The following is a 21908-nucleotide window of genomic DNA, read 5'->3' as shown; positions in this document are numbered from 1 at the left end:
TCTGATTGACATGACCCATTCCATTAGCTTAGCACCCGATCGTTTAGTATGTTGCTATTGCTTTCTTCATGACTTATACATGTTCCTATGACTATGAGATTATGCAACTCCCGTTTGCCGGAGGAACACTTTGTGTGCTACCAAACGTCACAACGTAACTGGGTGATTATAAAGGTGCTCTACAGGTGTCTCCAAAGGTACATGTTGGGTTGGCGTATTTCGAGATTAGGATTTGTCACTCCGATTGTCGGAGAGGTATCTCTGGGCCCTCTCGGTAATGCACATCACATAAGCCTTGCAAGCATTGCAACTAATGAGTTAGTTGTGAGATGATGTATTACGGAACGAGAGACTTGCCGGTAACGAGATTGAACTAGGTATTGAGATACCGACGATCGAATCTTGGGCAAGTAGCATACCGATGACAAAGGGAACAACATATGTTGTTATGCGGTCTGACCGATAAAGATCTTCGTAGAATATGTAGGAACCAATATGAGCATCCAGGTTCCGCTATTGGTTATTGACCGGAGATGTGTCTCGGTCATGTCTACATTGTTCTCGAACCGTAGGGTCCGCACGCTTAACGTTACGATGATAGTTTCATTATGAGTTTATGTATTTTGATGTACCGAAGGTTGTTCGGAGTCCCGGATGTGATCATGGACATGACGAGGAGTCTCGAAATGGTCGAGACATAAAGATCGATATATTGGAAGCCTATATTTGGATATCGGAATCGTTCCGGGTGAAATCGGGATTTTACCGGAGTACCGGGGGGTTACCGGAACCCCCCGGGGGTTATTGGGCCTACATGGGCCCTAAGGGAGAAGAGGAAAGAGGCAAGAGGTGGGCGCGCGCCCCTCCCCTCCCTAGTCCGAATAGGACAAGGAGAGGGGGTGGCGCCCCCCCTTTCCTTTCCCTCTTCCTCCTCTTTCCCACTTCTCCTTCTCCAACTAGGAAAGAAGGGAGTCCTACTCCCAGTGGGAGTAGGACTCCCCCTTGGCGCGCCCTCCTTGGCCGGCCGCCCCCTCCCCTTGGCTCCTTTATATACGGGGGCAAGGGGGCACCCTAGAACACACAAGTTGATCTTCGTGATCGTTCCTTAGCCGTGTGCGGTGCCCCCCTCCACCATATTCCACCTCGGTCATATTGTAGCGGTGCTTAGGCGAAGCCCTGCGACGGTTGAACATCAAGATCGTCACCACGCCGTCGTGCTGACGGAACTCCTCCCCGAAGCTTTGCTGGATCGGAGCCCGGGGAGCGTCATCGAGCTGAACGTGTGCCAAGAACTCGGAGGTGCCGGAGTAACGGTGCTTGGATCGGTTGGATCGGGAAGACGTACGACTACTTCCTCTACGTTGCGTCAACGCTTCCGCTTCGGTCTACGAGGGTACGTAGACAACACTCTCCCCCTCGTTGCTATGCATCACCATGATCTTGCGTGTGCGTAGGATTTTTTTTGAAATTACTACGTTCCCCAACACCCTATGCTTCAGCCATAGGCTCTATCATGTATGCAATGTTGTGTACCAGACCTGATGTATGTCTTGCTATAAGTCTAGCAGGGAGGTACCAAAGTAATCCAGGAGTGGATCACTGGACAGTGGTCAAGAACATCCTGAAATACCTGAAAAGGACTAAGGATATGTTTCTCATATATGGAGGTGACAAAGAGCTCATCATAAATGGTTACGTTGATGCAAGCTTTGACACTGATCCGGACGATTCTAAATCGCAAACCGGATACGTGTTTACATTAAACGGTGGAGCTGTCAGTTGGTGCAGTTCTAAACAAAGCGTTGTGGCGGGATCTACATGTGAAGCGGAGTACATAGCTGCTTCGGAAGCAAACGAAGGAGTCTGGATGAAGGAGTTTATATCCGATCTAGGTGTCATACCTAGTGCATCGGGTTCAATGAAAATCTTTTGTGACAATACCGATGCAATTGCCTTGGCAAAGAATCCAGATTTCACGAGAGAACCAAGCACATCAAGAGACGTGGATCTAGTCCAGGTGGGAGACATAGAGATTTTCAAGATACATACGGATCTGAATGTAGCAGACCCGTTGACTAAGCCTCTTCCACGAGCAAAACATGATCAGCACCAAAGCTTCATGGGTGTTAGAATCATTACTGTGTAATCTAGATTATTGACTCTAGTGCAAGTGGGAGACTGAAGGAAATATGCTCTAGAGGCAATAATAAAGTTATTATTTATTTCCTTATATCATGATAAAAGTTTATTATTCATGCTAGAATTGTATTATCCGGAAACATAATACTTGTGTGAATACATTGACAAACTAAACGTCACTAGTGTGCCTCTACTTGACTAGCTCGCTAATCGAAGACGGTTATGTTTCCTAACCATAGACATGTGTTGTCATTTGATTAACAGGATCACATCATTAGGAGAATGATGTGATTGACATGACCCATTCCATTAGCTTAGCACCCGATCGTTTAGTATGTTGCTATTGCTTTCTTCATGACTTATACATGTTCCTATGACTATGAGATTATGCAACTCCCGTTTGCCGGAGGAACACTTTGTGTGCTACCAAACGTCACAACTTAACTGAGTGATTATAAAGGATCTCTACAGGTGTCTCTAAAGGTACATGTTGGGTTGGCGTATTTCGAGATTTGGATTTGTCACTCCGATTGTCAGAGAGGTATCTCTGGGCCCTCTCGGTAATGCACATCACATAAGCCTTGCAAGCATTGCAACTAATGAGTTAGTTGCGAGATGATGTATTACGAAACGAGTAAAGAGACTTGCCGGTAACGAGATTGAACTATGTATTGAGATACCGACGATCGAATCTCGGGCAAGTAACATACCGATGACAAAGGGAACAAAGTATGTTGTTATGCGGTCTGACCGATAAAGATCTTCGAAGAATATGTGGGAACCAATATGAGCATCCAGGTTCCGCTATTGGTTATTGACCGGAGACATGTCTCGGTCATGTCTACATTGTTCTCGAACCCGTAGGGTCCGCACGCTTAACGTTACGATGACAGTTTCATTATGAGTTTATATATTTTGATGTACCGAAGTTTGTTTGGAGTCCCGAATGTGATCACGGACATGACGAAGAGTCTCGAAATAGTCGAGACATAAAGATTGATATATTGGACGGCTATATTCGGACACTGGAAGTGTTCCGGGTGATTTCGGAGAAAACCGGAGTGCCGGAGGGTTACCAGAACCCCCCCGGGAGAAGTAATGGGCATTATGGGCCCTAGTGGAGAGAGAGAGGGGCGGCCAGGGTGGGCCGCGCGCCCCCTCCCCCTCTGGTCCAAATTGGACTAGGAGAGGGGGGGGCGGCGCCCCCCTTTCCTTCTCCCTCTCCCCCTTCGTTTCCCCCTCCTAGTAGGAGTAGGAAAGAGGGGAGTCCTACTCCTACTAGGAGGACTCCTCCTCCTTGGCGCGCCCAATGGCTGGCCGGCCTCCCCCCTTGCTCCTTTATATACGGGGGCAGGGGGCATCTCTAGACACACAAGTTGATCCACGTGATCGGTTTTTTTAGCCGTGTGCGATGCCCCCTTCCACCATACTCCTCGATAATATTGTAGCGGTGCTTAGGCGAAGCCCTGCGACGGTAGAACATCAAGATCGTCACCACGCCGTCGTGTTTACGAAACTCTTCCCCGACACTTTGCTGGATAGGAGTCCGGGGATCGTCATCGAGTTGAGCGTGTGCTAAAACTCGAAGGTGTCGTAGTTTCGGTGCTTGATCGGTCGGGCCGTGAAGACGTATGACTACATCAACTGCATTGTCATAACACTTCCGCTGTCGGTCTACGAGGGTACGTAGACAACACTCTCTCCTCTCGTTGCTATGCATCACCATGATCTTGCGTGTGCGTAGGAATTTTTTTGAAATTACTACGTTTCCCAACACCTGGCGCATTTCATACTGCTACTGCTACTGAATATCAAGGCGTTTTTCAGATATCAAGGTAGGCCTCTGCGATTTCTATGGCGTTCACATCCCCTGGCGCATTTCTACTGCTACTGCTACTGTATATCTGAAAACTTTTCACCAACAGAATATATACATGTTCTCACTTCTGCTACTGAATATCAAGGCGTTTTTCATTCTGCATTTTTTCAGGCTTCAGTTTACATGTCTCAAAAGGTAGCTTGCACTCTATAATCATAGAGGATTTATAACCATATATATATATAGGCATTTCGCAATGGCAGCGGAAGATAATGTGGAATGTAAAGTCTGCAAATTAAAAATTGAAAAAAACAATGGCATGAACATAGAAGGCATGTGTCTCCTACAACTACATCATGCCCATCTAACAAACTAAAGCAATCGTTAGTCTAATATATTTTCAGATTAGGCTCGCTCGTTACCATACAACTTTTAGAACGAATAAATCATACATTACACAAAAACTGCAGAGAGAAAAATAGAATAAGGGAAAGAACCTTGAACCACCGACACACAGAACTCCAACATAGAACCTCTGGTGAAGTTGCAACATTTGCATCTCTTCAAGCGGCAGACCCCCATGCTGAGTCTCTGCTACTATATGTGATACGCTAGAAACAACACCAACAATCAATTATTCGGTTTATTAAATCTACATGCTATTTGAGCCACTGTAATCTTTACTCACATGCATTTTTTTAGAAAATTAGGGGTATCCTTAAGCAAACAAACAAATTAAGAGAAGACCAAAACAAAGGAGAAACACGGTTAATAAGGGCCTGAAGTGCTATTTTTGTCATACCGTAATTACATAAGAATATGTGACTAAAACATTTCTAAACAAAGGACCAACAGACATGGCATTTTTAGTACCATGGAGGCTTAAATTGTGTGTAACCTATGTGGTTGGGAATTTTGTCAAATTCCAATGGAAGGGCTTCGGAGACTACCTTGGAAGTTCTTCTACAGCATAAATCTCTTTGCATCATTCACTTCTTACTTTGCAAACAACAACAGCCATTATATGAGGGCTATAGTATGTTTGATTGACACATCATGTGCACCAATGTGTAAACCTCAGTTCAACACCTGCCATTGCATTCAGTTATTCACTTTCTCTTCTTATACGCCCCAAACTGGTTAAAAACGGGGAAATTATAGTATATCTGGAAATATAAAATGCATAGCAACAACAAGCAGGATCACATTTAGGCTGCAGTACAACCTAAAACCTGCCGACCAAATCTAAGCACAGTAAAATAGTTATAAACAGATCCATGACATATATATTCTTGCCGAATTGGTAGCCTATCTCCAAGTATTTCATTCTTCATTCTAGAAATTTGTCAAGAGCACTGCTGGACAAACTGAACTTGCACTGGAGGCAAGACAAAGATCAAAAGATTATATGTTGCTTCCCTGGGTGAATTCCCAGATTCAATTCGCTCACCGCCCGCCCCTGCGCGTCCTCCACATGAGATTAGCAGCTGCTGCATCAAAGTAGTAGCATCAGCAACATCAATCAATCAACAAACAACAGGAAAGCAATAGTATAATATGCAACTAATAGGAGCACACCAGCAAGAGCAATCGTCCCTCTCCCATGCCCCCCCCCCCCCCGCACCAGCAGCGCACCAGACCGTCCTCGTCCTCGTCCTCGTCCATCTCCCCCTGGGAGCTCGCACCACGCGCTCCCCGACCAGCGCCTCCGTCGCCAAATGCCGCCCACTCCCGCGAACGTCCGCGCCCTATCTGCTCTTCACCGGAGAAACCAGCAGCACAGCTCCCTGCCGTGCCTCCCCTCGTTTCTCTCCTTCCTCCCGGTTTTCTCTCTCCCTCTCCCTCGTCCTCCCTCCTTTTCTTACAGGAGCACGCTGGAGCAACCATGGTGCCGCCCCGGAGAACCCCGACGCCTTGCAAGGTCTCGTCGCCGCTCACCTGGATCCGGCCGCCGCCGAAGTTCTGCGCGTCCAACCCGCCAGCCACCACCCTATGCAGACCTCACTTGATCATCTTGAGTTGACATGCCAGGATGCACATCCGTCCTTGGTTATCGCCACCGTCGTCTAGAGGTCGGGCGCCCCGCCCACGGGCCTTGGTAGCGGGAGGAGAGAGCACATCCCCGTCGGCCTGTTCGCCATACTCCGTCCATCCCCTCCTGATTCCTAGATCTGTCCCGCGCCTGGGGCTAGGTGGCCGGTGCTGGCGGCGGCGGCGACGGACATGCGAGGGAGGAAGGATTCGTGCGGGCCTGTTTCAAGAGGAGGGTAGGATGCGTTGGCATAAAAGACGGCGGGGGAAGGAGGAGTTATGTTTGGACTTTGAGACGGGCGTCGGACGGTAGATTAGTACCACCTTATTTATATTACTATTTTGTCCATAGAAATTATAAAAGCATATTATGACATGAGAAGAAAGCGTATTGTGACGGTGAACCCACGGAGTCAATCCATGCTTTATTATTAGGGATAGATTGTTAGTTATTTTGTATTGTTGCAACGCACGGGCACTTTTGCTATGTGCATAATAGCACATGGATATGATTTTGTGAGTCTACGCCGGTTGCAATGCACGGACATTTGTGCTAGTCTCTCCCTAATAATAAAGCACGAATTTTTTTGACTAATAAAGCACGGATTGACTTTGTCGAGTTCACCGTCACAATACACTTTCTTCTCATGTCATAATACGCTTTTACGATTCGTATATAAACAAAATCGTAATATAAACAAGGTGGTACTAATAGCATGTTCGTAAAGTCCTCTCCGTTTAGGTAGAGCGATTTGATAATTTGCCACCCCTTACTTCCTTTTTTCATAATTTGTCACCCATTATCTCAATGACAGGCGGGCCCGAACCCCACCTGTCATTCTCAAGGGGAGGGCAAATTATGAAAGGGGGAGGTAAGGGGTGGCAAATTATCAAATTTGCCGTTTAGGTATTCCACCCGCAGTCTTCATGGTAAGTCAGCCGAACCGGTACGGGAGAGAAAAAGAATTGCCCAGCCACGCACGTCCCGGCTTCCCAATCACATCTCCACCGGCAGCGCAACACCACCTCCTACCCTGCCCTCACCGCGCGCCGCCGGACACACCCCGCCGCCGAGCGCCACCACCGCCTACCCTCCTCCCATCAGGATCCCCCAGATCCAAAAATCCATCCACCCAGTCCTCTCCTCGATTTCCAAATCGAACCTACCGGCAGCCTCCCTACGCAGTTGTGCCCCCGCGCCTCTGCCTCACCGAGCGCCCGACCATGCCGTCGTCCGTTGCCAGCACCCGCGGATCCGGCCGCCCCTCACCTTCCCCATGGGCTGCACCTCACAGCGCCGCCGCCCCTGCCAAGCTCCGCAGCTGGAGGATGAAATTCTGTCAGTGTCCACTGTCTTCAAGTAATATTGTAAGTTCTGTCAATGTATACTCTGTCTTCAAGTAATCGATGTTGCTAGAATACTTACTGTCGTGTGCACATCTTGAGATCATGGCCAGCACACGACTCAGGTCATGGCTTGGTGCCTCATATAAACCTGCATAAATATGCAAAATTGTACTGCAAGTTGCATCGGTAGCAGTGGAGAATCCAGACGCTTGCTGTTGTCACTTGCAGAGGTCCAGGAAAAAAAGTGTAGTGGTTCAGGAAAAACAGAGAGGAGCTGCTCTGTTATTCATTTAGTCAATCTTTTGGCCTATCTCCTTCTGTATTATGATTTTCCATCTTGAGAAAAAAAAGGCAAAACATGTAAAGTTGTATGGTTTTTTTATGTTTACATTTTTTTGTTTTGTGGAGAATTAAAGGATCGTGTAGGCTTGCCCTTGAATCCAACTGTTTTTAGTTTTTTAGTGTCCAGGAAAAAATATTGGGAACATTGTCATGCTAGCCACCTGACGCTCGGCATATCCTCTCCCTCGTGGCATCCAACTTTGCTGCAGGGACCAAAAGGTGCTCCATCACCGGATTCATCATATTGGAATCCTTTCTTCTTGTGTGGTTTAGTCAACTTTGTTTTCCTGTATGATACAGTTGGGGTCTAGATCGAAGTTGGCTGAGCTATTGGGTGGCTCTGAAGATGTGTTTGTGTTAGAGATTAGTTTACATGCAAAGTAAGTTCTTTAAGAAAAGTATTATTGCGCACCACTCCAATTTGTTCCTTGAACTGATAAGATCTGGTCCAGTAGTACTCCTGCAAATCTGAGGCAAGACGTTCTGCATGTTTCTATTATCCTGCACAATAAGCAATATGTGTATCCTCACCATAGTGGTGGAGCACATACACTTCAAATCATCCGTTCTCTTGTTCCCCAAAATAAATTCATTCGTTCTAACCATTAGCCATATAATTGTACAGATAGACCATATAAATGGGATTCTTTATGTAAATAGAAATCAACCTGATTTGATTATGTTTCATGTCCATAATAGTTTTCTCTTGGTAGAAAAAACATAAACATGTACATACAGATTGCAAGAGGATATGAGGATTTCTACTATTATACTGACAGAATGATAGCATCACCTCAAGCATGTAACCATGGGAGTTAGTCTTTGTTACCTGACCTGAATGTTGTTGTAAACACAAATATGTCCTAAGAATTAGGGTAAGAATGAAGCCAATAACTGTTGAATGTCTACAGATGTAGCTCTTTTAATCCCACAAAAGTTAGTCATAAAGGTGGCCACAGTGCTGCATTTGATTGTTCCCTACAAGAATGAGACTGAATATTTTGTGCTTGCCACATGCCATCAACGTACTGCTCTCATTCTAATTAATTTTTGATGTTCCTAAACTTGATTTTGTTCTTGCCTTTATAGACAAGCCTCAGCATATTTGAGATGATGGCTGTTGCTGCACGTGAAGAGTTGGTTAATATGAAGAAGTTCCTAATTAACTGACTTGAGCCATTTGCACAGTAAGTTATTTTCTTTTATCATTGTGTAGTGGAAGGATAGTTTATTTGCTTTTTTTGTCCTATGACACAGTTTCTCAACTCGACCAACCGTGCTTCATAGGAACCGGTGCTCTCCCGTTGCAACACACGGGCATTTGATGAGAGAACGGACGTAAGCACATTGACATAAATATATGCAGGAAGGAATTAAAGGAGAGACTACACAACTCGGGTGACAAAGAGTTGCGCCTATGGCCGATTAAATAGAACTGAAAAAAGTCTGCGTCTACAATGACACACCTCGAGGAAAAAAGATCGGATGATGAGAAAGGAAAAAGGAGAGATTGGATTGGGACAACGTACAACCTGGATTCAGGTTTTAGCGCACGACGGACGAGCTACAGGCCACGGCGGACGCTGGAGGCACAGGCCCATCGCAGACAGGGGTAGGCCTGGGTGAAGTCGGCTGGGTGCTACGTTACACGGATACTTGGATACGTATTGGATACGCGATACGGGGATACGCCCGATACGTCAATTCTCTAAAAACATGGATACGGGGATACGTTTATATATAGATGTTAAATATTAATTATTATAAATATGAAGAAAAAAATTTAAGGAGCTTCTAGGTCAAAGCATACCTCAATAAGATTACCCCTTTATTTTCTTGCACTTAGTCCACTTTTATTAATTGGCCGTGAGATTTGACCAGGTTTGCTGTTTCAATCAATGCATCGACTCTTTCTTGCTCACCTTTCAATTGAATAAAAAATATTGACAGACATGTTTTCACATAAACTCACGCCCATGTTGGGAATCTTCAAAGGCGCCTTTATTATTGAGGGGATTTCACGTCAAACGAGGGGTTCAAGTATCCAAAACGCATCGCAGAAGTATCCTAGGAGTATCAAACATTATTTTCTTTTTTTAATATCAAAATATCGAGGGATACTTACGGGATACGTATCGAAAAGTATCGGGGCAGTATCCGAGTATCGGGGCAGTATCCGGCTGGATACGCGCACTTTTTGAAGTATCCGCGCAACGTAGGCTGGGTGTGTGTTGTAGATAGATGGAGGCACTGGGACGGGGCAACAAGGTGTGTGTGTGTTGCAGATAGATGGAGGCACTGGGACGGGGCGGCAAGGTCCAAGAGGACGGGTCGCGAGAGCAGGTTGTGGTTGCCTGCATATATATGCATTCCCCTCCGTTAACAACGGTTGGCTGAAGCTTTGGAGTACTATAAACTTCCAGGGAAGGTAAAACCCATCTTTGGCATATTTGTTTTCAGAGTATTGATGTTGGGGAAGTTTTTATCACTGCTTTTTGGTTGTATTTATATAAGAAGTATGGAGGGAGCTGGAACTAATTTGTGATTTCTCCTGACCATTTTTTTTCTTCTAAAAAGAGCAAGTTTACCGGTGATCAAATTGTAGATCAGAAATGTTCTTCATCGATGCCCATCCCAATTGCTAACAATTCTTTTGCACACTCAAGTTTGTGCTTTTTTGTGGTAATTTACTAAACATACTTTGGGTTATGATCCTTTGACATACACTTATGCCCTCCCCTACACATTATTTTTAGGTTGCCAAATATAGTACGAAGGAACTATAGCAAGTGAATTGTTGAGTTTGCCAAGCATAATGGCACACCTAATTTTGGCAGATCATATAAAGAGAATATCGAGCAAAGATGCTTTGAGATTTACCCATGACTATATGCGGTTCCTATAATTAAACTCCTGTTGCATGTTTAATGATTGCCACAATAGTTTCTTTTAATGCACCAGAGAATTATATTTTTTGTATCAGGTAAATAATTCTTTTCTCACTGTTATTTTTCCAGATCAAGATCGAGATATAGACAAGGGGTAATGGCAGCTCGTGCAGTGATAGAGTGTTGGGGAGGCTGCCGGTGTCGTTGCCTAGCGCTGGGGAGGCTGCTGAACAAGTTTATCTATTTGTCGTGTGAGCAGTTGGCCATCTCTTATTCTGTGGGGATATGGTCCGTTTGTATTCTTCTAATTAATTCGGTTCACAATTCTAGCCGATGAAATTTGGTCTACATTTATGTGTACGTATGCTATCCTATATACTGGAACTTGTGCTTGCCCATTATATGATTATACAACAAGTAGACAAATGCAAATGTCCATAGTAATAAACTTGTGGTCACATGACTACTAGCTTAAAGTTTGTTAGATTATGTAAATGGGCATTTTTTTTGTCTGCTCTTTAGGTTTCCATAGCATGAGGTGGTGCTCTTGCTTTTAAAAACACATATAAACTGCCATCTATACTGAACAATGGGGCTTCCTGTCTAAACTGGAGCAGTAATTTGAGGCTGAAAGGACCAACATTAGCAGCAATAGTATAAATATCCATTAGAAGAGTTTTCTGCACTGAGTCCGTGGGTCTCACAAAGATATAAGATATATAGAATGTTGTAAAGATCAGCTTACCTTCTCATGCAATGGAACAATTGTGTGTCTTGATCTTTCCCGTTTTCTTTGGTTTTGCAGCCTAGAATTTTTAGACATGCACATATAGATTGGAGCATCTAATAGTAGTTGAAAATGTTTTTGAGTAAAAATGCAACTAATACTCAATTTTCTAGGACTTGATACATCATGGTCTTCTTGTGCTTTGTTGTTTGGTTGGTGTAGAATCCCTCAGCTCTTACCAAGAGGCCCTAGCTTCGAACCTGACTCTTTTAGTAGTTGGAGTGTTGCACACATGGAATTGATCGCAGGTACTTCATCTAAAGATCCCAAGATCAGAATTTTATTACCCTATGTCGAGACCTGCATTTTTGCTATGGTGCACTCTAAGCTTTCTAAATTTTGTTATGAGGTTTAGAGAGGAAGCGAAGCAGCAACAGTTTGGGTTCAGAGAAGATTAGGAGCAGCAGTTCATTGGAGAAGGAGAGGTACAGCAGCCGAGGGAAGCAACAGAGAGCAGAATCAGCAGTTCAGGGGCGGCAGCAGAGGACCAGAAGTAGAGATGAGTTCGATTCAATTGCCATTGATAATGATTCAGATTTGAGTTTGCACCACCCTTGTGTTACTAAATAGTTTGTCCTTTTTCACTTGTGATTATGCACTAGAGATTTGCAAGGATGCATTGGATTCTTTTTATACTGATTTGATGCACTCTGACTTTGGAATGCGAACAAATGTGATCTTCAATTGGCATTGATGATTCAGACTTTAGTTTGCTAATACTGTAGCTGACATAACCTTGAGTGTTACTCCGCTATACTAAGTGGATTGAGCTTTTTGTTATCCCGATATCTTGAAAGCAAACTCTGTTCAAGGTTCCTTCTTTATCTTAGGCTCAGTACAGTGCTCATAATCTCAACTGAGTAGCAAGCTTATGGCTGGAGTGTATTTCAGTTGACCAACATGGCCGGAGATGTAAACCAAACTGACAACAGAGATATCCAGTCTCTCATGCTTTATTCTTCACTAGATGACTCGTTGCGCCCATGGCGCAAAGGGCGATAGGAAGCCAAGTATTGAAAGAGTGTGCATAAAAAAATCAGACTGCATCAATTTTTACTCTGTATATTTTGTATAGCGTAAACAAATAGATATGTGGGTATGAGCTAAATTTTTTTCATGCCTTTTAAAAAGAGAAATATGCTTATGAAATCCAGCAAGTGAATATTATAAGTATGCATTGACACGAAAACTTTTTTCCTTTTATATGGAAAAGGTATTTCCTTGAAAAGAAAATAAAGAATTGAATGGAGTTTGACCTTTTTAGATACTTTTAGTTGAAGATCCCTTGCAAAATAAGCAGCAACGTAATTGTTCTTATTTTTCTTTGCACATACTGTGATCACAAGACATGATTACAGAAAATCTTTAATCAAAGCATTGAAGTGAAAGTGTGCATAGAAGGAGAGGTTGTTTCTTTAATTATAGTGTTCTGGAAATAACAGTAGAATAGCAATCCTATACATATATAATAAGTGATGATAAACTGCTCTTGACCACAGAGATAACGAAATCTAAAGTTTATAGACTGCACCATTCACTACTTTTCACCATAGAGGCAGCAATGGAAGACTAAAGGCTATACATATCTTGCTCAGAGTACTCCAAAATGGGAAAGGTGCTGGTTTGATCGATACGAAATAAAAGGTGGCTGTTTTAGTAACCACAGAAGCGTGCTGGTTATGACACATTGATTGAATTTACCAGACACTATTTCTTGTGGTCTCCAGGCGCTGCTCGGACTTCATAACAATATAACGTAGCCTTTGTGTCCGTTTTTCAATGCTTGCAAGTGCTGCTTTCATAACCCCCCTGGTGTTATCATGTCCTCTCAGGTGCCGAGTAGTCGTTGTGTTTTGTATTTGGGTAGAATATGAGCTCATATACCGGACAGCGTGGTAGCATCCTTTGCGCAGCTTGATTGTCTCATTCGCTGCAACCAACCAACCATGTGACCAGGTGCTTCACTTGATTTTCTAGCCTCTTGACATGGGTGTAGTGGTAGTCTCTCATTTCTCTGCCATATGCATTTTCCATGTATCTAATAGCTTCGATAGCAGCACTGTCTTCTGCATCTTCATAGCCATCTAAAATTGCACCCGATATTGAGCTTGGAACAAGCAAACCATCTAGTAATTGCAAGGAAGAAATGAAAGTAACTGTCACATGATTCTCGCCGCCTGAGCATATCTTGTGATGGTAAGTTGCAGGGGGCAACTTTAAAGCTTTTAGCATAAGGTCAAATATGTGGGCATAAGGAATCACTATCAGGTAGTCATTATCCTGTAGAGGCAAAGTAAGGGTAAAACATTTGTTTGACAAAATGATATCTGAACTAACAGATGAGGATTTCAATTGGGCACAGTAATTTGTTTGAGCCTCTCTCTAGGATGAATAAACTACAACAGGGGTTTAGAACATTACATCAGGCGTTCTTGTCCTTGACGATGTTGATCCTGGGGATCCCTCGTCATAGACCATACTAATGTTGATGTCCTCCACGAATACTACAGTGAGGAGAAAGCAAATAAAGAAGGGGATCGGAAATCAAGTGATGAATCACATTTTTTTCTGGCAGGTGTTGATGGATCGCTGGTGGAGCCGCTGGTCGGTAGAGAGAACCAGGAGCTTGTCGATTGGGGATTTAGGTCAAAGTGTACTCTTGCAGTAGTTATATACGATGTGGAGCCTGAGCAAAATGTGGATGGGCTGGACCTGTATGGGCTTTTAGAACTGCTTGTCATAGGCTTGTCTGTGCATTTATTACTTCTGATCTTTGTCTAACTTGCATCTGCTTGGTCATATTTACATACGTATATATTGATTAATTTTCATTTTTTATCACTGAAAAACTATAATTGCACGTGTTTATTTTTTTGTGCAGTCTCCCTCCGTATCATCTAGAGCATTGATATTCTGTTCCGAGGATGAATGCTTGAGATCAGTTATGGACCCCCAATATAGTGAAATAAATGAAAATAGCAAGCATGCCAACCTTTTCTTTCACGATTGTTCATTTAGCAATCCATGACCGTCTACTCGTGTATTTTCCTCAACCAGCCTAGGTTTTCTTGACCCATACTTCCTTTCCATTCAGAACCCACAAGCTTTACCCAAATATTAATAAATTACTAATGTTGTCACATACAAATAAATAATGTCCACCCAATCATAATCTTCTGAGCATTTTTGGGTACTATAGACAGAATGCTCGGTCAGCAGAAATGTGGGTACTTGGGCACAAGTAAGAATAACAGAGACTAAATTATAGTCGGAAGTCAGAAGTCACCAGTACACTTATGTTGACACAGATTGAACTCAAATTCCATGCATTATAATCACAAGAATATTACTGCAACACATTCATAATACACCCTAAGACATGGTAGCTCCAACGAAAAAACAGAAGACAGAGATAAGCATTCCAATTTGTGCAGTAGAAATATATTACCTGTCGTTTAATACACTGAAGGAAAGGGATCCCATGTGAGCATATCATTGTCCTCTCCCCTTTGCTTCATGGGGTCCTCCTTGTATTAGGCTGCTGATTGCACGGCATCCATAATTAATGCACCTTATCATGAGTCTGTCCTAAATCACGGGGTAAAAAAATAAATGAGGCCCGCAGTAGTACATATCGGCAATGACAAAACAAAATCCTCATATTGCTCAAGTTTTTTGTAGTTTCAAATTTAATGTTAACAACCTTCAATAAAACATATCAAAAGTACACAGTTTTTTCTATCGCCGAAGGCAATGGATGCCTACAGCCGTACACAACATAAATAATAATTTGACCTCTCAGTTAACTCAGAAACTGTGAATTTATCACGAGAAATAGGAAGCAAGGGTTATATCATAAAAAAGTGCACTGGAAAAACACTCTATGTTACACCATACATCATACACATCCTCATCAGGATTCGGAAATCCAGTCTTTCTGTCAATGTGCTAGGTCTTACCGTCTAAGAAGGGCCCGATCCAAGATGTCTATCATGTTTGTTGCCATGAAAATCTGCAAGAAACATATACTGCATCAAGACATTGCTTCTTCATATGTATGGTCAACACACAGAAAAATCAATGTCATATTTGATGTTTCAAAACCATCATGTTGTATAGAAGCTCAAGCATAGTGCGCTACACTTCACCATCACCTTACCAGTTCCAGACTCCATCCTAGCAAATCCAGTAGTCTACTTGATACATGAATATAATTAATGGATGCCATATGCTCCTTGTAATAATTTAACCAAACAATTAAGCCAATCGCTAAAAAAGAAAATCAAATGTGGAACCATATTTCAAGCTAGAGGGAAATCATGCTTCAGCTATAATAAAAAAAGTTGTGTAGCTTTTTACTTAGCCTGCCTAGCCATAACGAGGAGCTAGCAGAATATGTACAACCATGCAAGATAAATTTTTGTCACCTTCGGGACACTATAGATAAAAGAGAAATATCCAAAGATAATTGTCAATAGTTCCGTACCAATAGCAGTTGGGCTTACCTTGTAGAGTGCACTCATTGCTCATCAGTTTTGAAAAATAAGTTGCCTTCCTTTTTCTACTGGCCATTAACAAATAAATTGGTAGTATTCAATAATTCAACACCATATAATTGACTGTTTCGACAATTTTCAGTCCTCGAGGGGAACAGAGATTTCCGATCCTTGTCAGCAACATACGTGAATGAAGGCAGAGAATGTACTGCAATATAGTGGAAAAGCCATTCATGTAATAAGTTCGAAATATTGCCATAGCGGAACAGAGCAAGACGAACGCAGTGACGCGCGGCTGCCCATGATGGCCTAGAAGAGGAGGCATCTATAAACAAAATGCAGCAGTGAACCTTTCTCGCAACCAAGCAGCCGAAAGGGATGGAGAGGCATAGAGGGCATCAGGTATATCGAGGGTCACAGCTAGTGATGCTTCTGTGGACTGTTGTGGTCGCTGCTAGCTGTTCTGTCGGAGGTATTGGTGGTGCAGCCTCCTTTAAAATATGGAAACTGGGTTGGGCCTACGTTGAGACATATACAATGGTCTGCAGATTTCACAAATCTCCACCATTTAAATACCTAAAATTTTAGCCTGATAAATCTCCAGTGTTCCTTTTCTATTGTCTCAAATACAATACATAGATGGTTGAAAGGAAAGACATATTCATGGAGAAGGTTACCTTAAATTTACGTTTGCAAAAAATTCAAGCTCTTCTGCTCCAGACACTTCAGCTCGTTTAATGCTTGCTTTGTTGCAAAAAAATGCTTTCTTTCCTGCAGCAATTTGTGTTGAAGTAAAACACTTGCTAAATTAGAAGCTTAGTCTTGTCATAAAGAGAACGTACTACTTTAAAATGAGTCAGATTCTGTACTTTCGACAGCAAGAATGGCCATCTTCATTAATTGTCATATTCAACATACCCTTAAGTTGACTAAAATAGACTATTGGTCTAATTTGCAGAAAGGAAAATAGACTATTGTATATATATGAAAAATGAGGCTACTACATGAGAGAAAATTACATCTTTGAAATTCTGTAAAAGTTGACAAACGAAAATTCAAAATAGACCAACAGAACATACACGGCCTGATTAACATAATCAGGGATAACACAAAAATACATTTAGAGTCCTCCCTTCAGCAATGGCAAGGAACCACCACATATATCCATGATATGTAAAGGGAAGAGGGAAACTACCTTATTTGAGGACTAATTACCAGGCTGTTGTAGCTGTCATATGTGCCACCACTAAATAAATCAGCACGAATTCTGTCTGTGCAGATCTCATAGGCACATGGTACAATGAAAATAGCTAGAATAATTGGTAGCATCATTAATCAACAGGGGCAAAACCAAGAGCAAAAAGAAACAAGGAGAGGGTTCGTACAGATTATGTCATATACAAAACTACATAATTGCAGCGCTTGTCTCGAAGCTCCTTCATTGGGAAATCAACGGCCTAAAACTCTTTCACCCCAGCATAAAGCACCCATCTATGAACCTGATTTCTCCTATGTCGGTTGATGCACTACACATCAATAGAAGTCTAAGCACATGCCACAATGGCCTCACAGGACTGCTTGCAAATTATAATCAAAAGTAGTAACCACAATCAACTTGTGCAATTGCTGCTTGCCGAAGCACCCAAGAATGCAACCAACAGGGTTCTATAGCAAAATAAGTAACGAGAGAAATACCTCATTCTACATGTATTCTAACAAGCCAAATAAACATTGTAGTATAGGCCCATAGGATAGACTGATCCTAAGCTTGACTCCAATCCTTCGATAACCACTTTTTGGCAATCATCTACAGTCTATTCGACCGACTCATCAATAAAAAAGGCCTCTTGTTCTTCACTGTTGCACTCTGTTTCAGGAACTCATCATCAGTCTTTTTGCCTCCCAACAATAATTTTCTCCTTCTCAAAAGACTCAAGAGTGCAAGGAATAAAGTCCTGCAGCAAAAAAAAGCAGGGGAGAAGATGCATCTTGTTAAACATTATATGCGAACCAATTCATCAGGCAAATAGCATCTAGAACCATCGGTGAGAGTGTCCAAGGGGGTAAATTATGAAACATGAGAGTGCAGAGAAGACTACTACCTACATCTCCAGAGGTAACTTAGATCAATCATCACTGCCACAATTTTTTCTACAGGTATAAACAAGAAAAAGTACAGAGAAGAAAAATGGGCATGTATGGCCTACAGGCTACAGGTATGAACAAGAAAAATGAGCTGATTAGTGTGGAAGGAAAGAAACAGGAGGAGGAGGACCATGGAGATGAACTGTCGTTGCTGGAGTTGCGATGGCGCTGACAAGGAGGAGCGGACTACGGGGCATGAGGTGGCCCCTTGCTGCTCCTTCCCTCACCTCCGTCCCCTGACACCAGCATCGCTACTCCTTCCCCCACTTCCGTTCCTCACCTCAACTGCGCAGACCCGGCTGCAGATCGTCTCCCGCGATCTGGAGCAACACCCAACAAGGAGAGCAGCAGAGGATGAGGCCGTCGGGACGGGGAAGGGGAGGGGCTCGTGGCAGGGACGGGGATGGAGAGAGGAAAAGGCGGCGGCGCGACGAGATTAGAGGGAGAGGAGATGAGGCGGACCGCGGGGGGGATGGAGGTCGCGGCGACGCGGGGTTCGAGGCTGGGAGGCGATTGGGGCTTTGGGACGGGAGGGGATTGGGCTAGGTTTTCACCGCATCACCAATTTTGCACCACGCAGTCCGGCAAGAAACCCATTGATTGATCCCTGGACCCTACAGACAAAAGAGCCCACCAGTCATTGAGTTACAGCCTAAGTCATGTGTGCAAAATGCCTAGACGGTTGACCAGCTGACACGGAGGTAAAAACGGCCAGAGTAAAATGATCGAGCGGTGAGAAATCGCTCGCGAGCGCAGGCACGCCTCGATGAGTTAATCGCACAGAAGAAGTACCACAATTCAGGTATCACATGCAGATTAGTACCACGATTGCTAATTTTTGCATGTCAGTACCAACATTGGTCCAAATTTTTTCAAATTGGACTAAAACGCGTATTTATACGTATTGACGCCCGATCCGACAGGTCGGGCCCACCCGTCAGGTGCCACGCTGGCCAATCGGCGCGTGCCCGCGCGCGCCCGCGTGCTGACTAGGACGAGCCGGTGCGCTGCTGTCCTAACCGGTCCGATCGCACCAGCTCCAGCCCGGCCGCACCATTCCCCTCCCCTCCTCCTCCTCGCTCGAACCCTAGTCCATGGCGTCGGCGATTCCGCCATGCGGCGGCGAGGGCGTCCATGACGGCGGCGAGGGCGTCCACGGCGGCGGCCAGGACGTCCACGGCGGCGGTGAGATGCCGTTCTGGCCTCCTAGCGGAACGGTTGGCGTCGACGGGGATGGCGGCGATGAGTCCAGCTCCGCGTACTCGACCGACGACGAGGAGTCGATGTTACTCACCATGGAGCAGCGGTTGCGGTTGGCGCATCAGTGGGTGGCGAACCCTAGCAGCAGCCATGAGTTGACGCATGGACTTGGCGGCGTGCTGTAAGTACCCTTGTCCTACTCCTCTGATTCATCCAATTGGGCATTTTTAGGGTTTGTTCATCTTCTGCTTTATCTAGTTGGGGATTAGGTTTTATCCAATTGAAGTGACTAGACTAACCTAGTAACATAGTGTATTGCACTCTCAATTTAGTTCAATTACTGTGGCTCTCCAAATTGTTCTGTACTGTCTGGTACTGTAATTTAAGTTGTTTTGTACTTTACTGTTGCTCTCCAAAATTTGCTTTTGTGCTAAATTAGTAAATAATAGACTTACAGGTTACTTTAAATTGTACTGTACTGTACTGTTGCTCTCCAAATTAAGAGTAATTATAATGAATAAATGAAATTTAATTTTTTTTCTGTAGTTTGGATGAAGACATTTGGCAAGTAAGGATCCATTTTGATGCAAGAGAACCATTGAAGATGAAGCTGTGTGGTTCAGATATTACTTATCTGAATTTGGTTGCAGTGATGGAAACCCAAGGATTTAATGCATATGATTGTTTGTTTCACATTGAAAATCCATCTTTAGGAGAGAAAGGGCTGGATTTGGTAGACAGTCATGCAGAATTACAGATGATAAAGAGGAAGATCCAGGACAAATTGGTGCTTAATTTGCTAGTCAGGGCTTGTCCACCCCCTGATACTGATTTTGAGAGGCAGCATTTTGAAAAGCCAGACTTGTCCACTGTGGTGTACCAAGAGCCTGTTGTTTATGATCTGAGTGAGCCTCCTATCTTAGCTGTTGATCAGGAAGGAGTAGTCTTTGAGAGTCAATGTAGCACACATCACCCTGTTGCTCCTGCTGGTGTTTGCACACAAGAAAGCAGAAATGCAACTAACAAGTTGAAAGCAGTTTTGGAAGAAGAAGAAGAGGGATATCAAGGATTTGAGGCTTATGAGGACAGTGATTCCTGTGATGAGGATGGTCAAATTGGAAGTGACCCTAATTACATGGTTGATGAAGAAGATGTAGAGGTGGAAGAGGGAAAGAGGCAGAGAGAGCTAGAAGTACAAGAGGAAGAATCAGATGATGATCAATCAGAAGAGGAAGAAATGCTGCATTATGAGGGTGACACTGAAGTTGAGGACCCATTTGAGGTAGAGGAAGATAGGACTTTTGAACAAGAAGAAGAAACTATAGTTGAACCTGTAAAGAAGAAGCAGAAGCTGCCAGTTAGAAGAGGCCCAACCACTAGGTCACATTGTAGTGAGCTACCAGAGGTTGAACCTGATTTTAGACCATCATCAGATGAAGAAGAGAAGGGGTTGTTGAGGGAGAGTGATGATGATGGTTTTCAGCCACTCTCTTTTGTCCTACAAAAGAAAAGGAAGAGTAGGGCAAAGAAAAGGCCTCCTAGGAAGTGGTACAATGAGAAAATGGAGCAACCACATGAGCAACTGTGTATGAAGTTGTGTTTTAGGGATCAGCATCAATTCAGAGAAGCTTTGTTGAATTTGCACATCACCCAGGCCAGGAATTTCAGGTATCACAGGAATTCAGATCAGAGGATAATTGTTGAGTGTACAGATAAAAAATGCCAGTTCTTAATGGTGGCAGCAGTTATAAAAGGGGAGAAAACCTTTGTAATTAAGAAGATGAGACTAGAGCACACTTGCCCTAGTACCACTGAGACCACCAGGGTTAGTGTTAAGTGGCTAGCACAGAAATATGAGCATCTCTTTAGATCTGATATAACTACTGGTATTCAGACTTTAATTGATGCATGCAATGAAAAATATGGTGTAGATGTGCCCAAGTGCATGGCATATAGGGAAAATAACATAGCTATTGATGCTGTGTTAGGAGATCACAGGAAGCAATATCCTAGGCTTAAAGACTATGCTCAGACTGTCATGGACACAAACCCTGGGAGTAGAGTAATAGTCACTACTGTTACTCCAGTACCTAATGCCAAAATACCCCACCCAGGCCCAAGATTCCATGCCATGTTTTTTTGCCTTAATGGAGCAAGGGAGGGGTTTCTCAATGGGTGTAGGCCTTTCATTGGTTAGTTCTTGAACCTTGTGTGAACCATTTATATATTGTAGAGTACTCCATATTGTATCTCACTTGGAAATGTTGATTATGCAGGTGTTGATGGATGCTTCATTAAGCTCACTACAGGTGCTCAACTACTTGTTGCCACTGGTAGAGATGGCAATAACAACATATATCCACTGGCATTTGGCATAGTTGGTCAAGAGGACACACCTAGTTGGTGTTGGTTTCTACACCAACTGAAAATTTGCCTAGGGGGAGAAGTGGGCAAGTTTGGAGCTTATACTATAATGTCAGATAGACAAAAGGTATGTGTTTGCATATTTCATTCTGTTTTGAACAAGTGTTTGCATTAGCTTAGATTTTCAAATTGTTTGTAGCTTAGACTTGTTAAATTGTTTGTGTCAGGGGTTATTGAATGCAGTGAATGCTGTGTTTCCAAGTTGCAACCAAAGATTCTGCCTTAGACATTTATATGCAAATTTCCAAAATGCTGGGTTTAGGGGTGAAGATCTTAAGAAGTGCATGGAT

At 43.4% G+C, this 21908-nt stretch overlaps 1 long non-coding RNA gene across 22 annotated transcripts; it reads right to left on the bottom strand.

Moving 5' to 3' along the window:
• Nucleotides 1-4380: 4380 nt before the first annotated feature.
• LOC123153442 (uncharacterized) lies at nt 4381-18559 on the bottom strand. 22 transcript variants are annotated; one of them, XR_006476492.1, is made up of 8 exons: nt 16527-18558; nt 16200-16425; nt 15859-16057; nt 15313-15365; nt 14802-14936; nt 7416-13633; nt 7157-7311; nt 4385-5448 (listed from the first exon to the last, which is right to left on the bottom strand). It is a non-coding gene; the product is annotated as an uncharacterized lncRNA (long non-coding RNA). The 22 variants fall into 22 exon arrangements; XR_006476493.1 differs by having other exon boundaries at nt 4385-5445; XR_006476503.1 differs by lacking the exons at nt 4385-5448; nt 7157-7311 and having other exon boundaries at nt 12745-13633; nt 16527-17159; nt 17235-17375; nt 17545-18548.
• Nucleotides 18560-21908: the final 3349 nt, after the last annotated feature.

Source organism: Triticum aestivum, chromosome 7A, assembly GCF_018294505.1.
Source record: "Triticum aestivum cultivar Chinese Spring chromosome 7A, IWGSC CS RefSeq v2.1, whole genome shotgun sequence".
In the NCBI taxonomy this organism is placed as follows: Eukaryota; Viridiplantae; Streptophyta; class Magnoliopsida; order Poales; family Poaceae; genus Triticum; species Triticum aestivum.
Note: the sequence above shows the minus strand (reverse complement) of the source record. Positions and strands in the feature narration are given on the sequence as shown.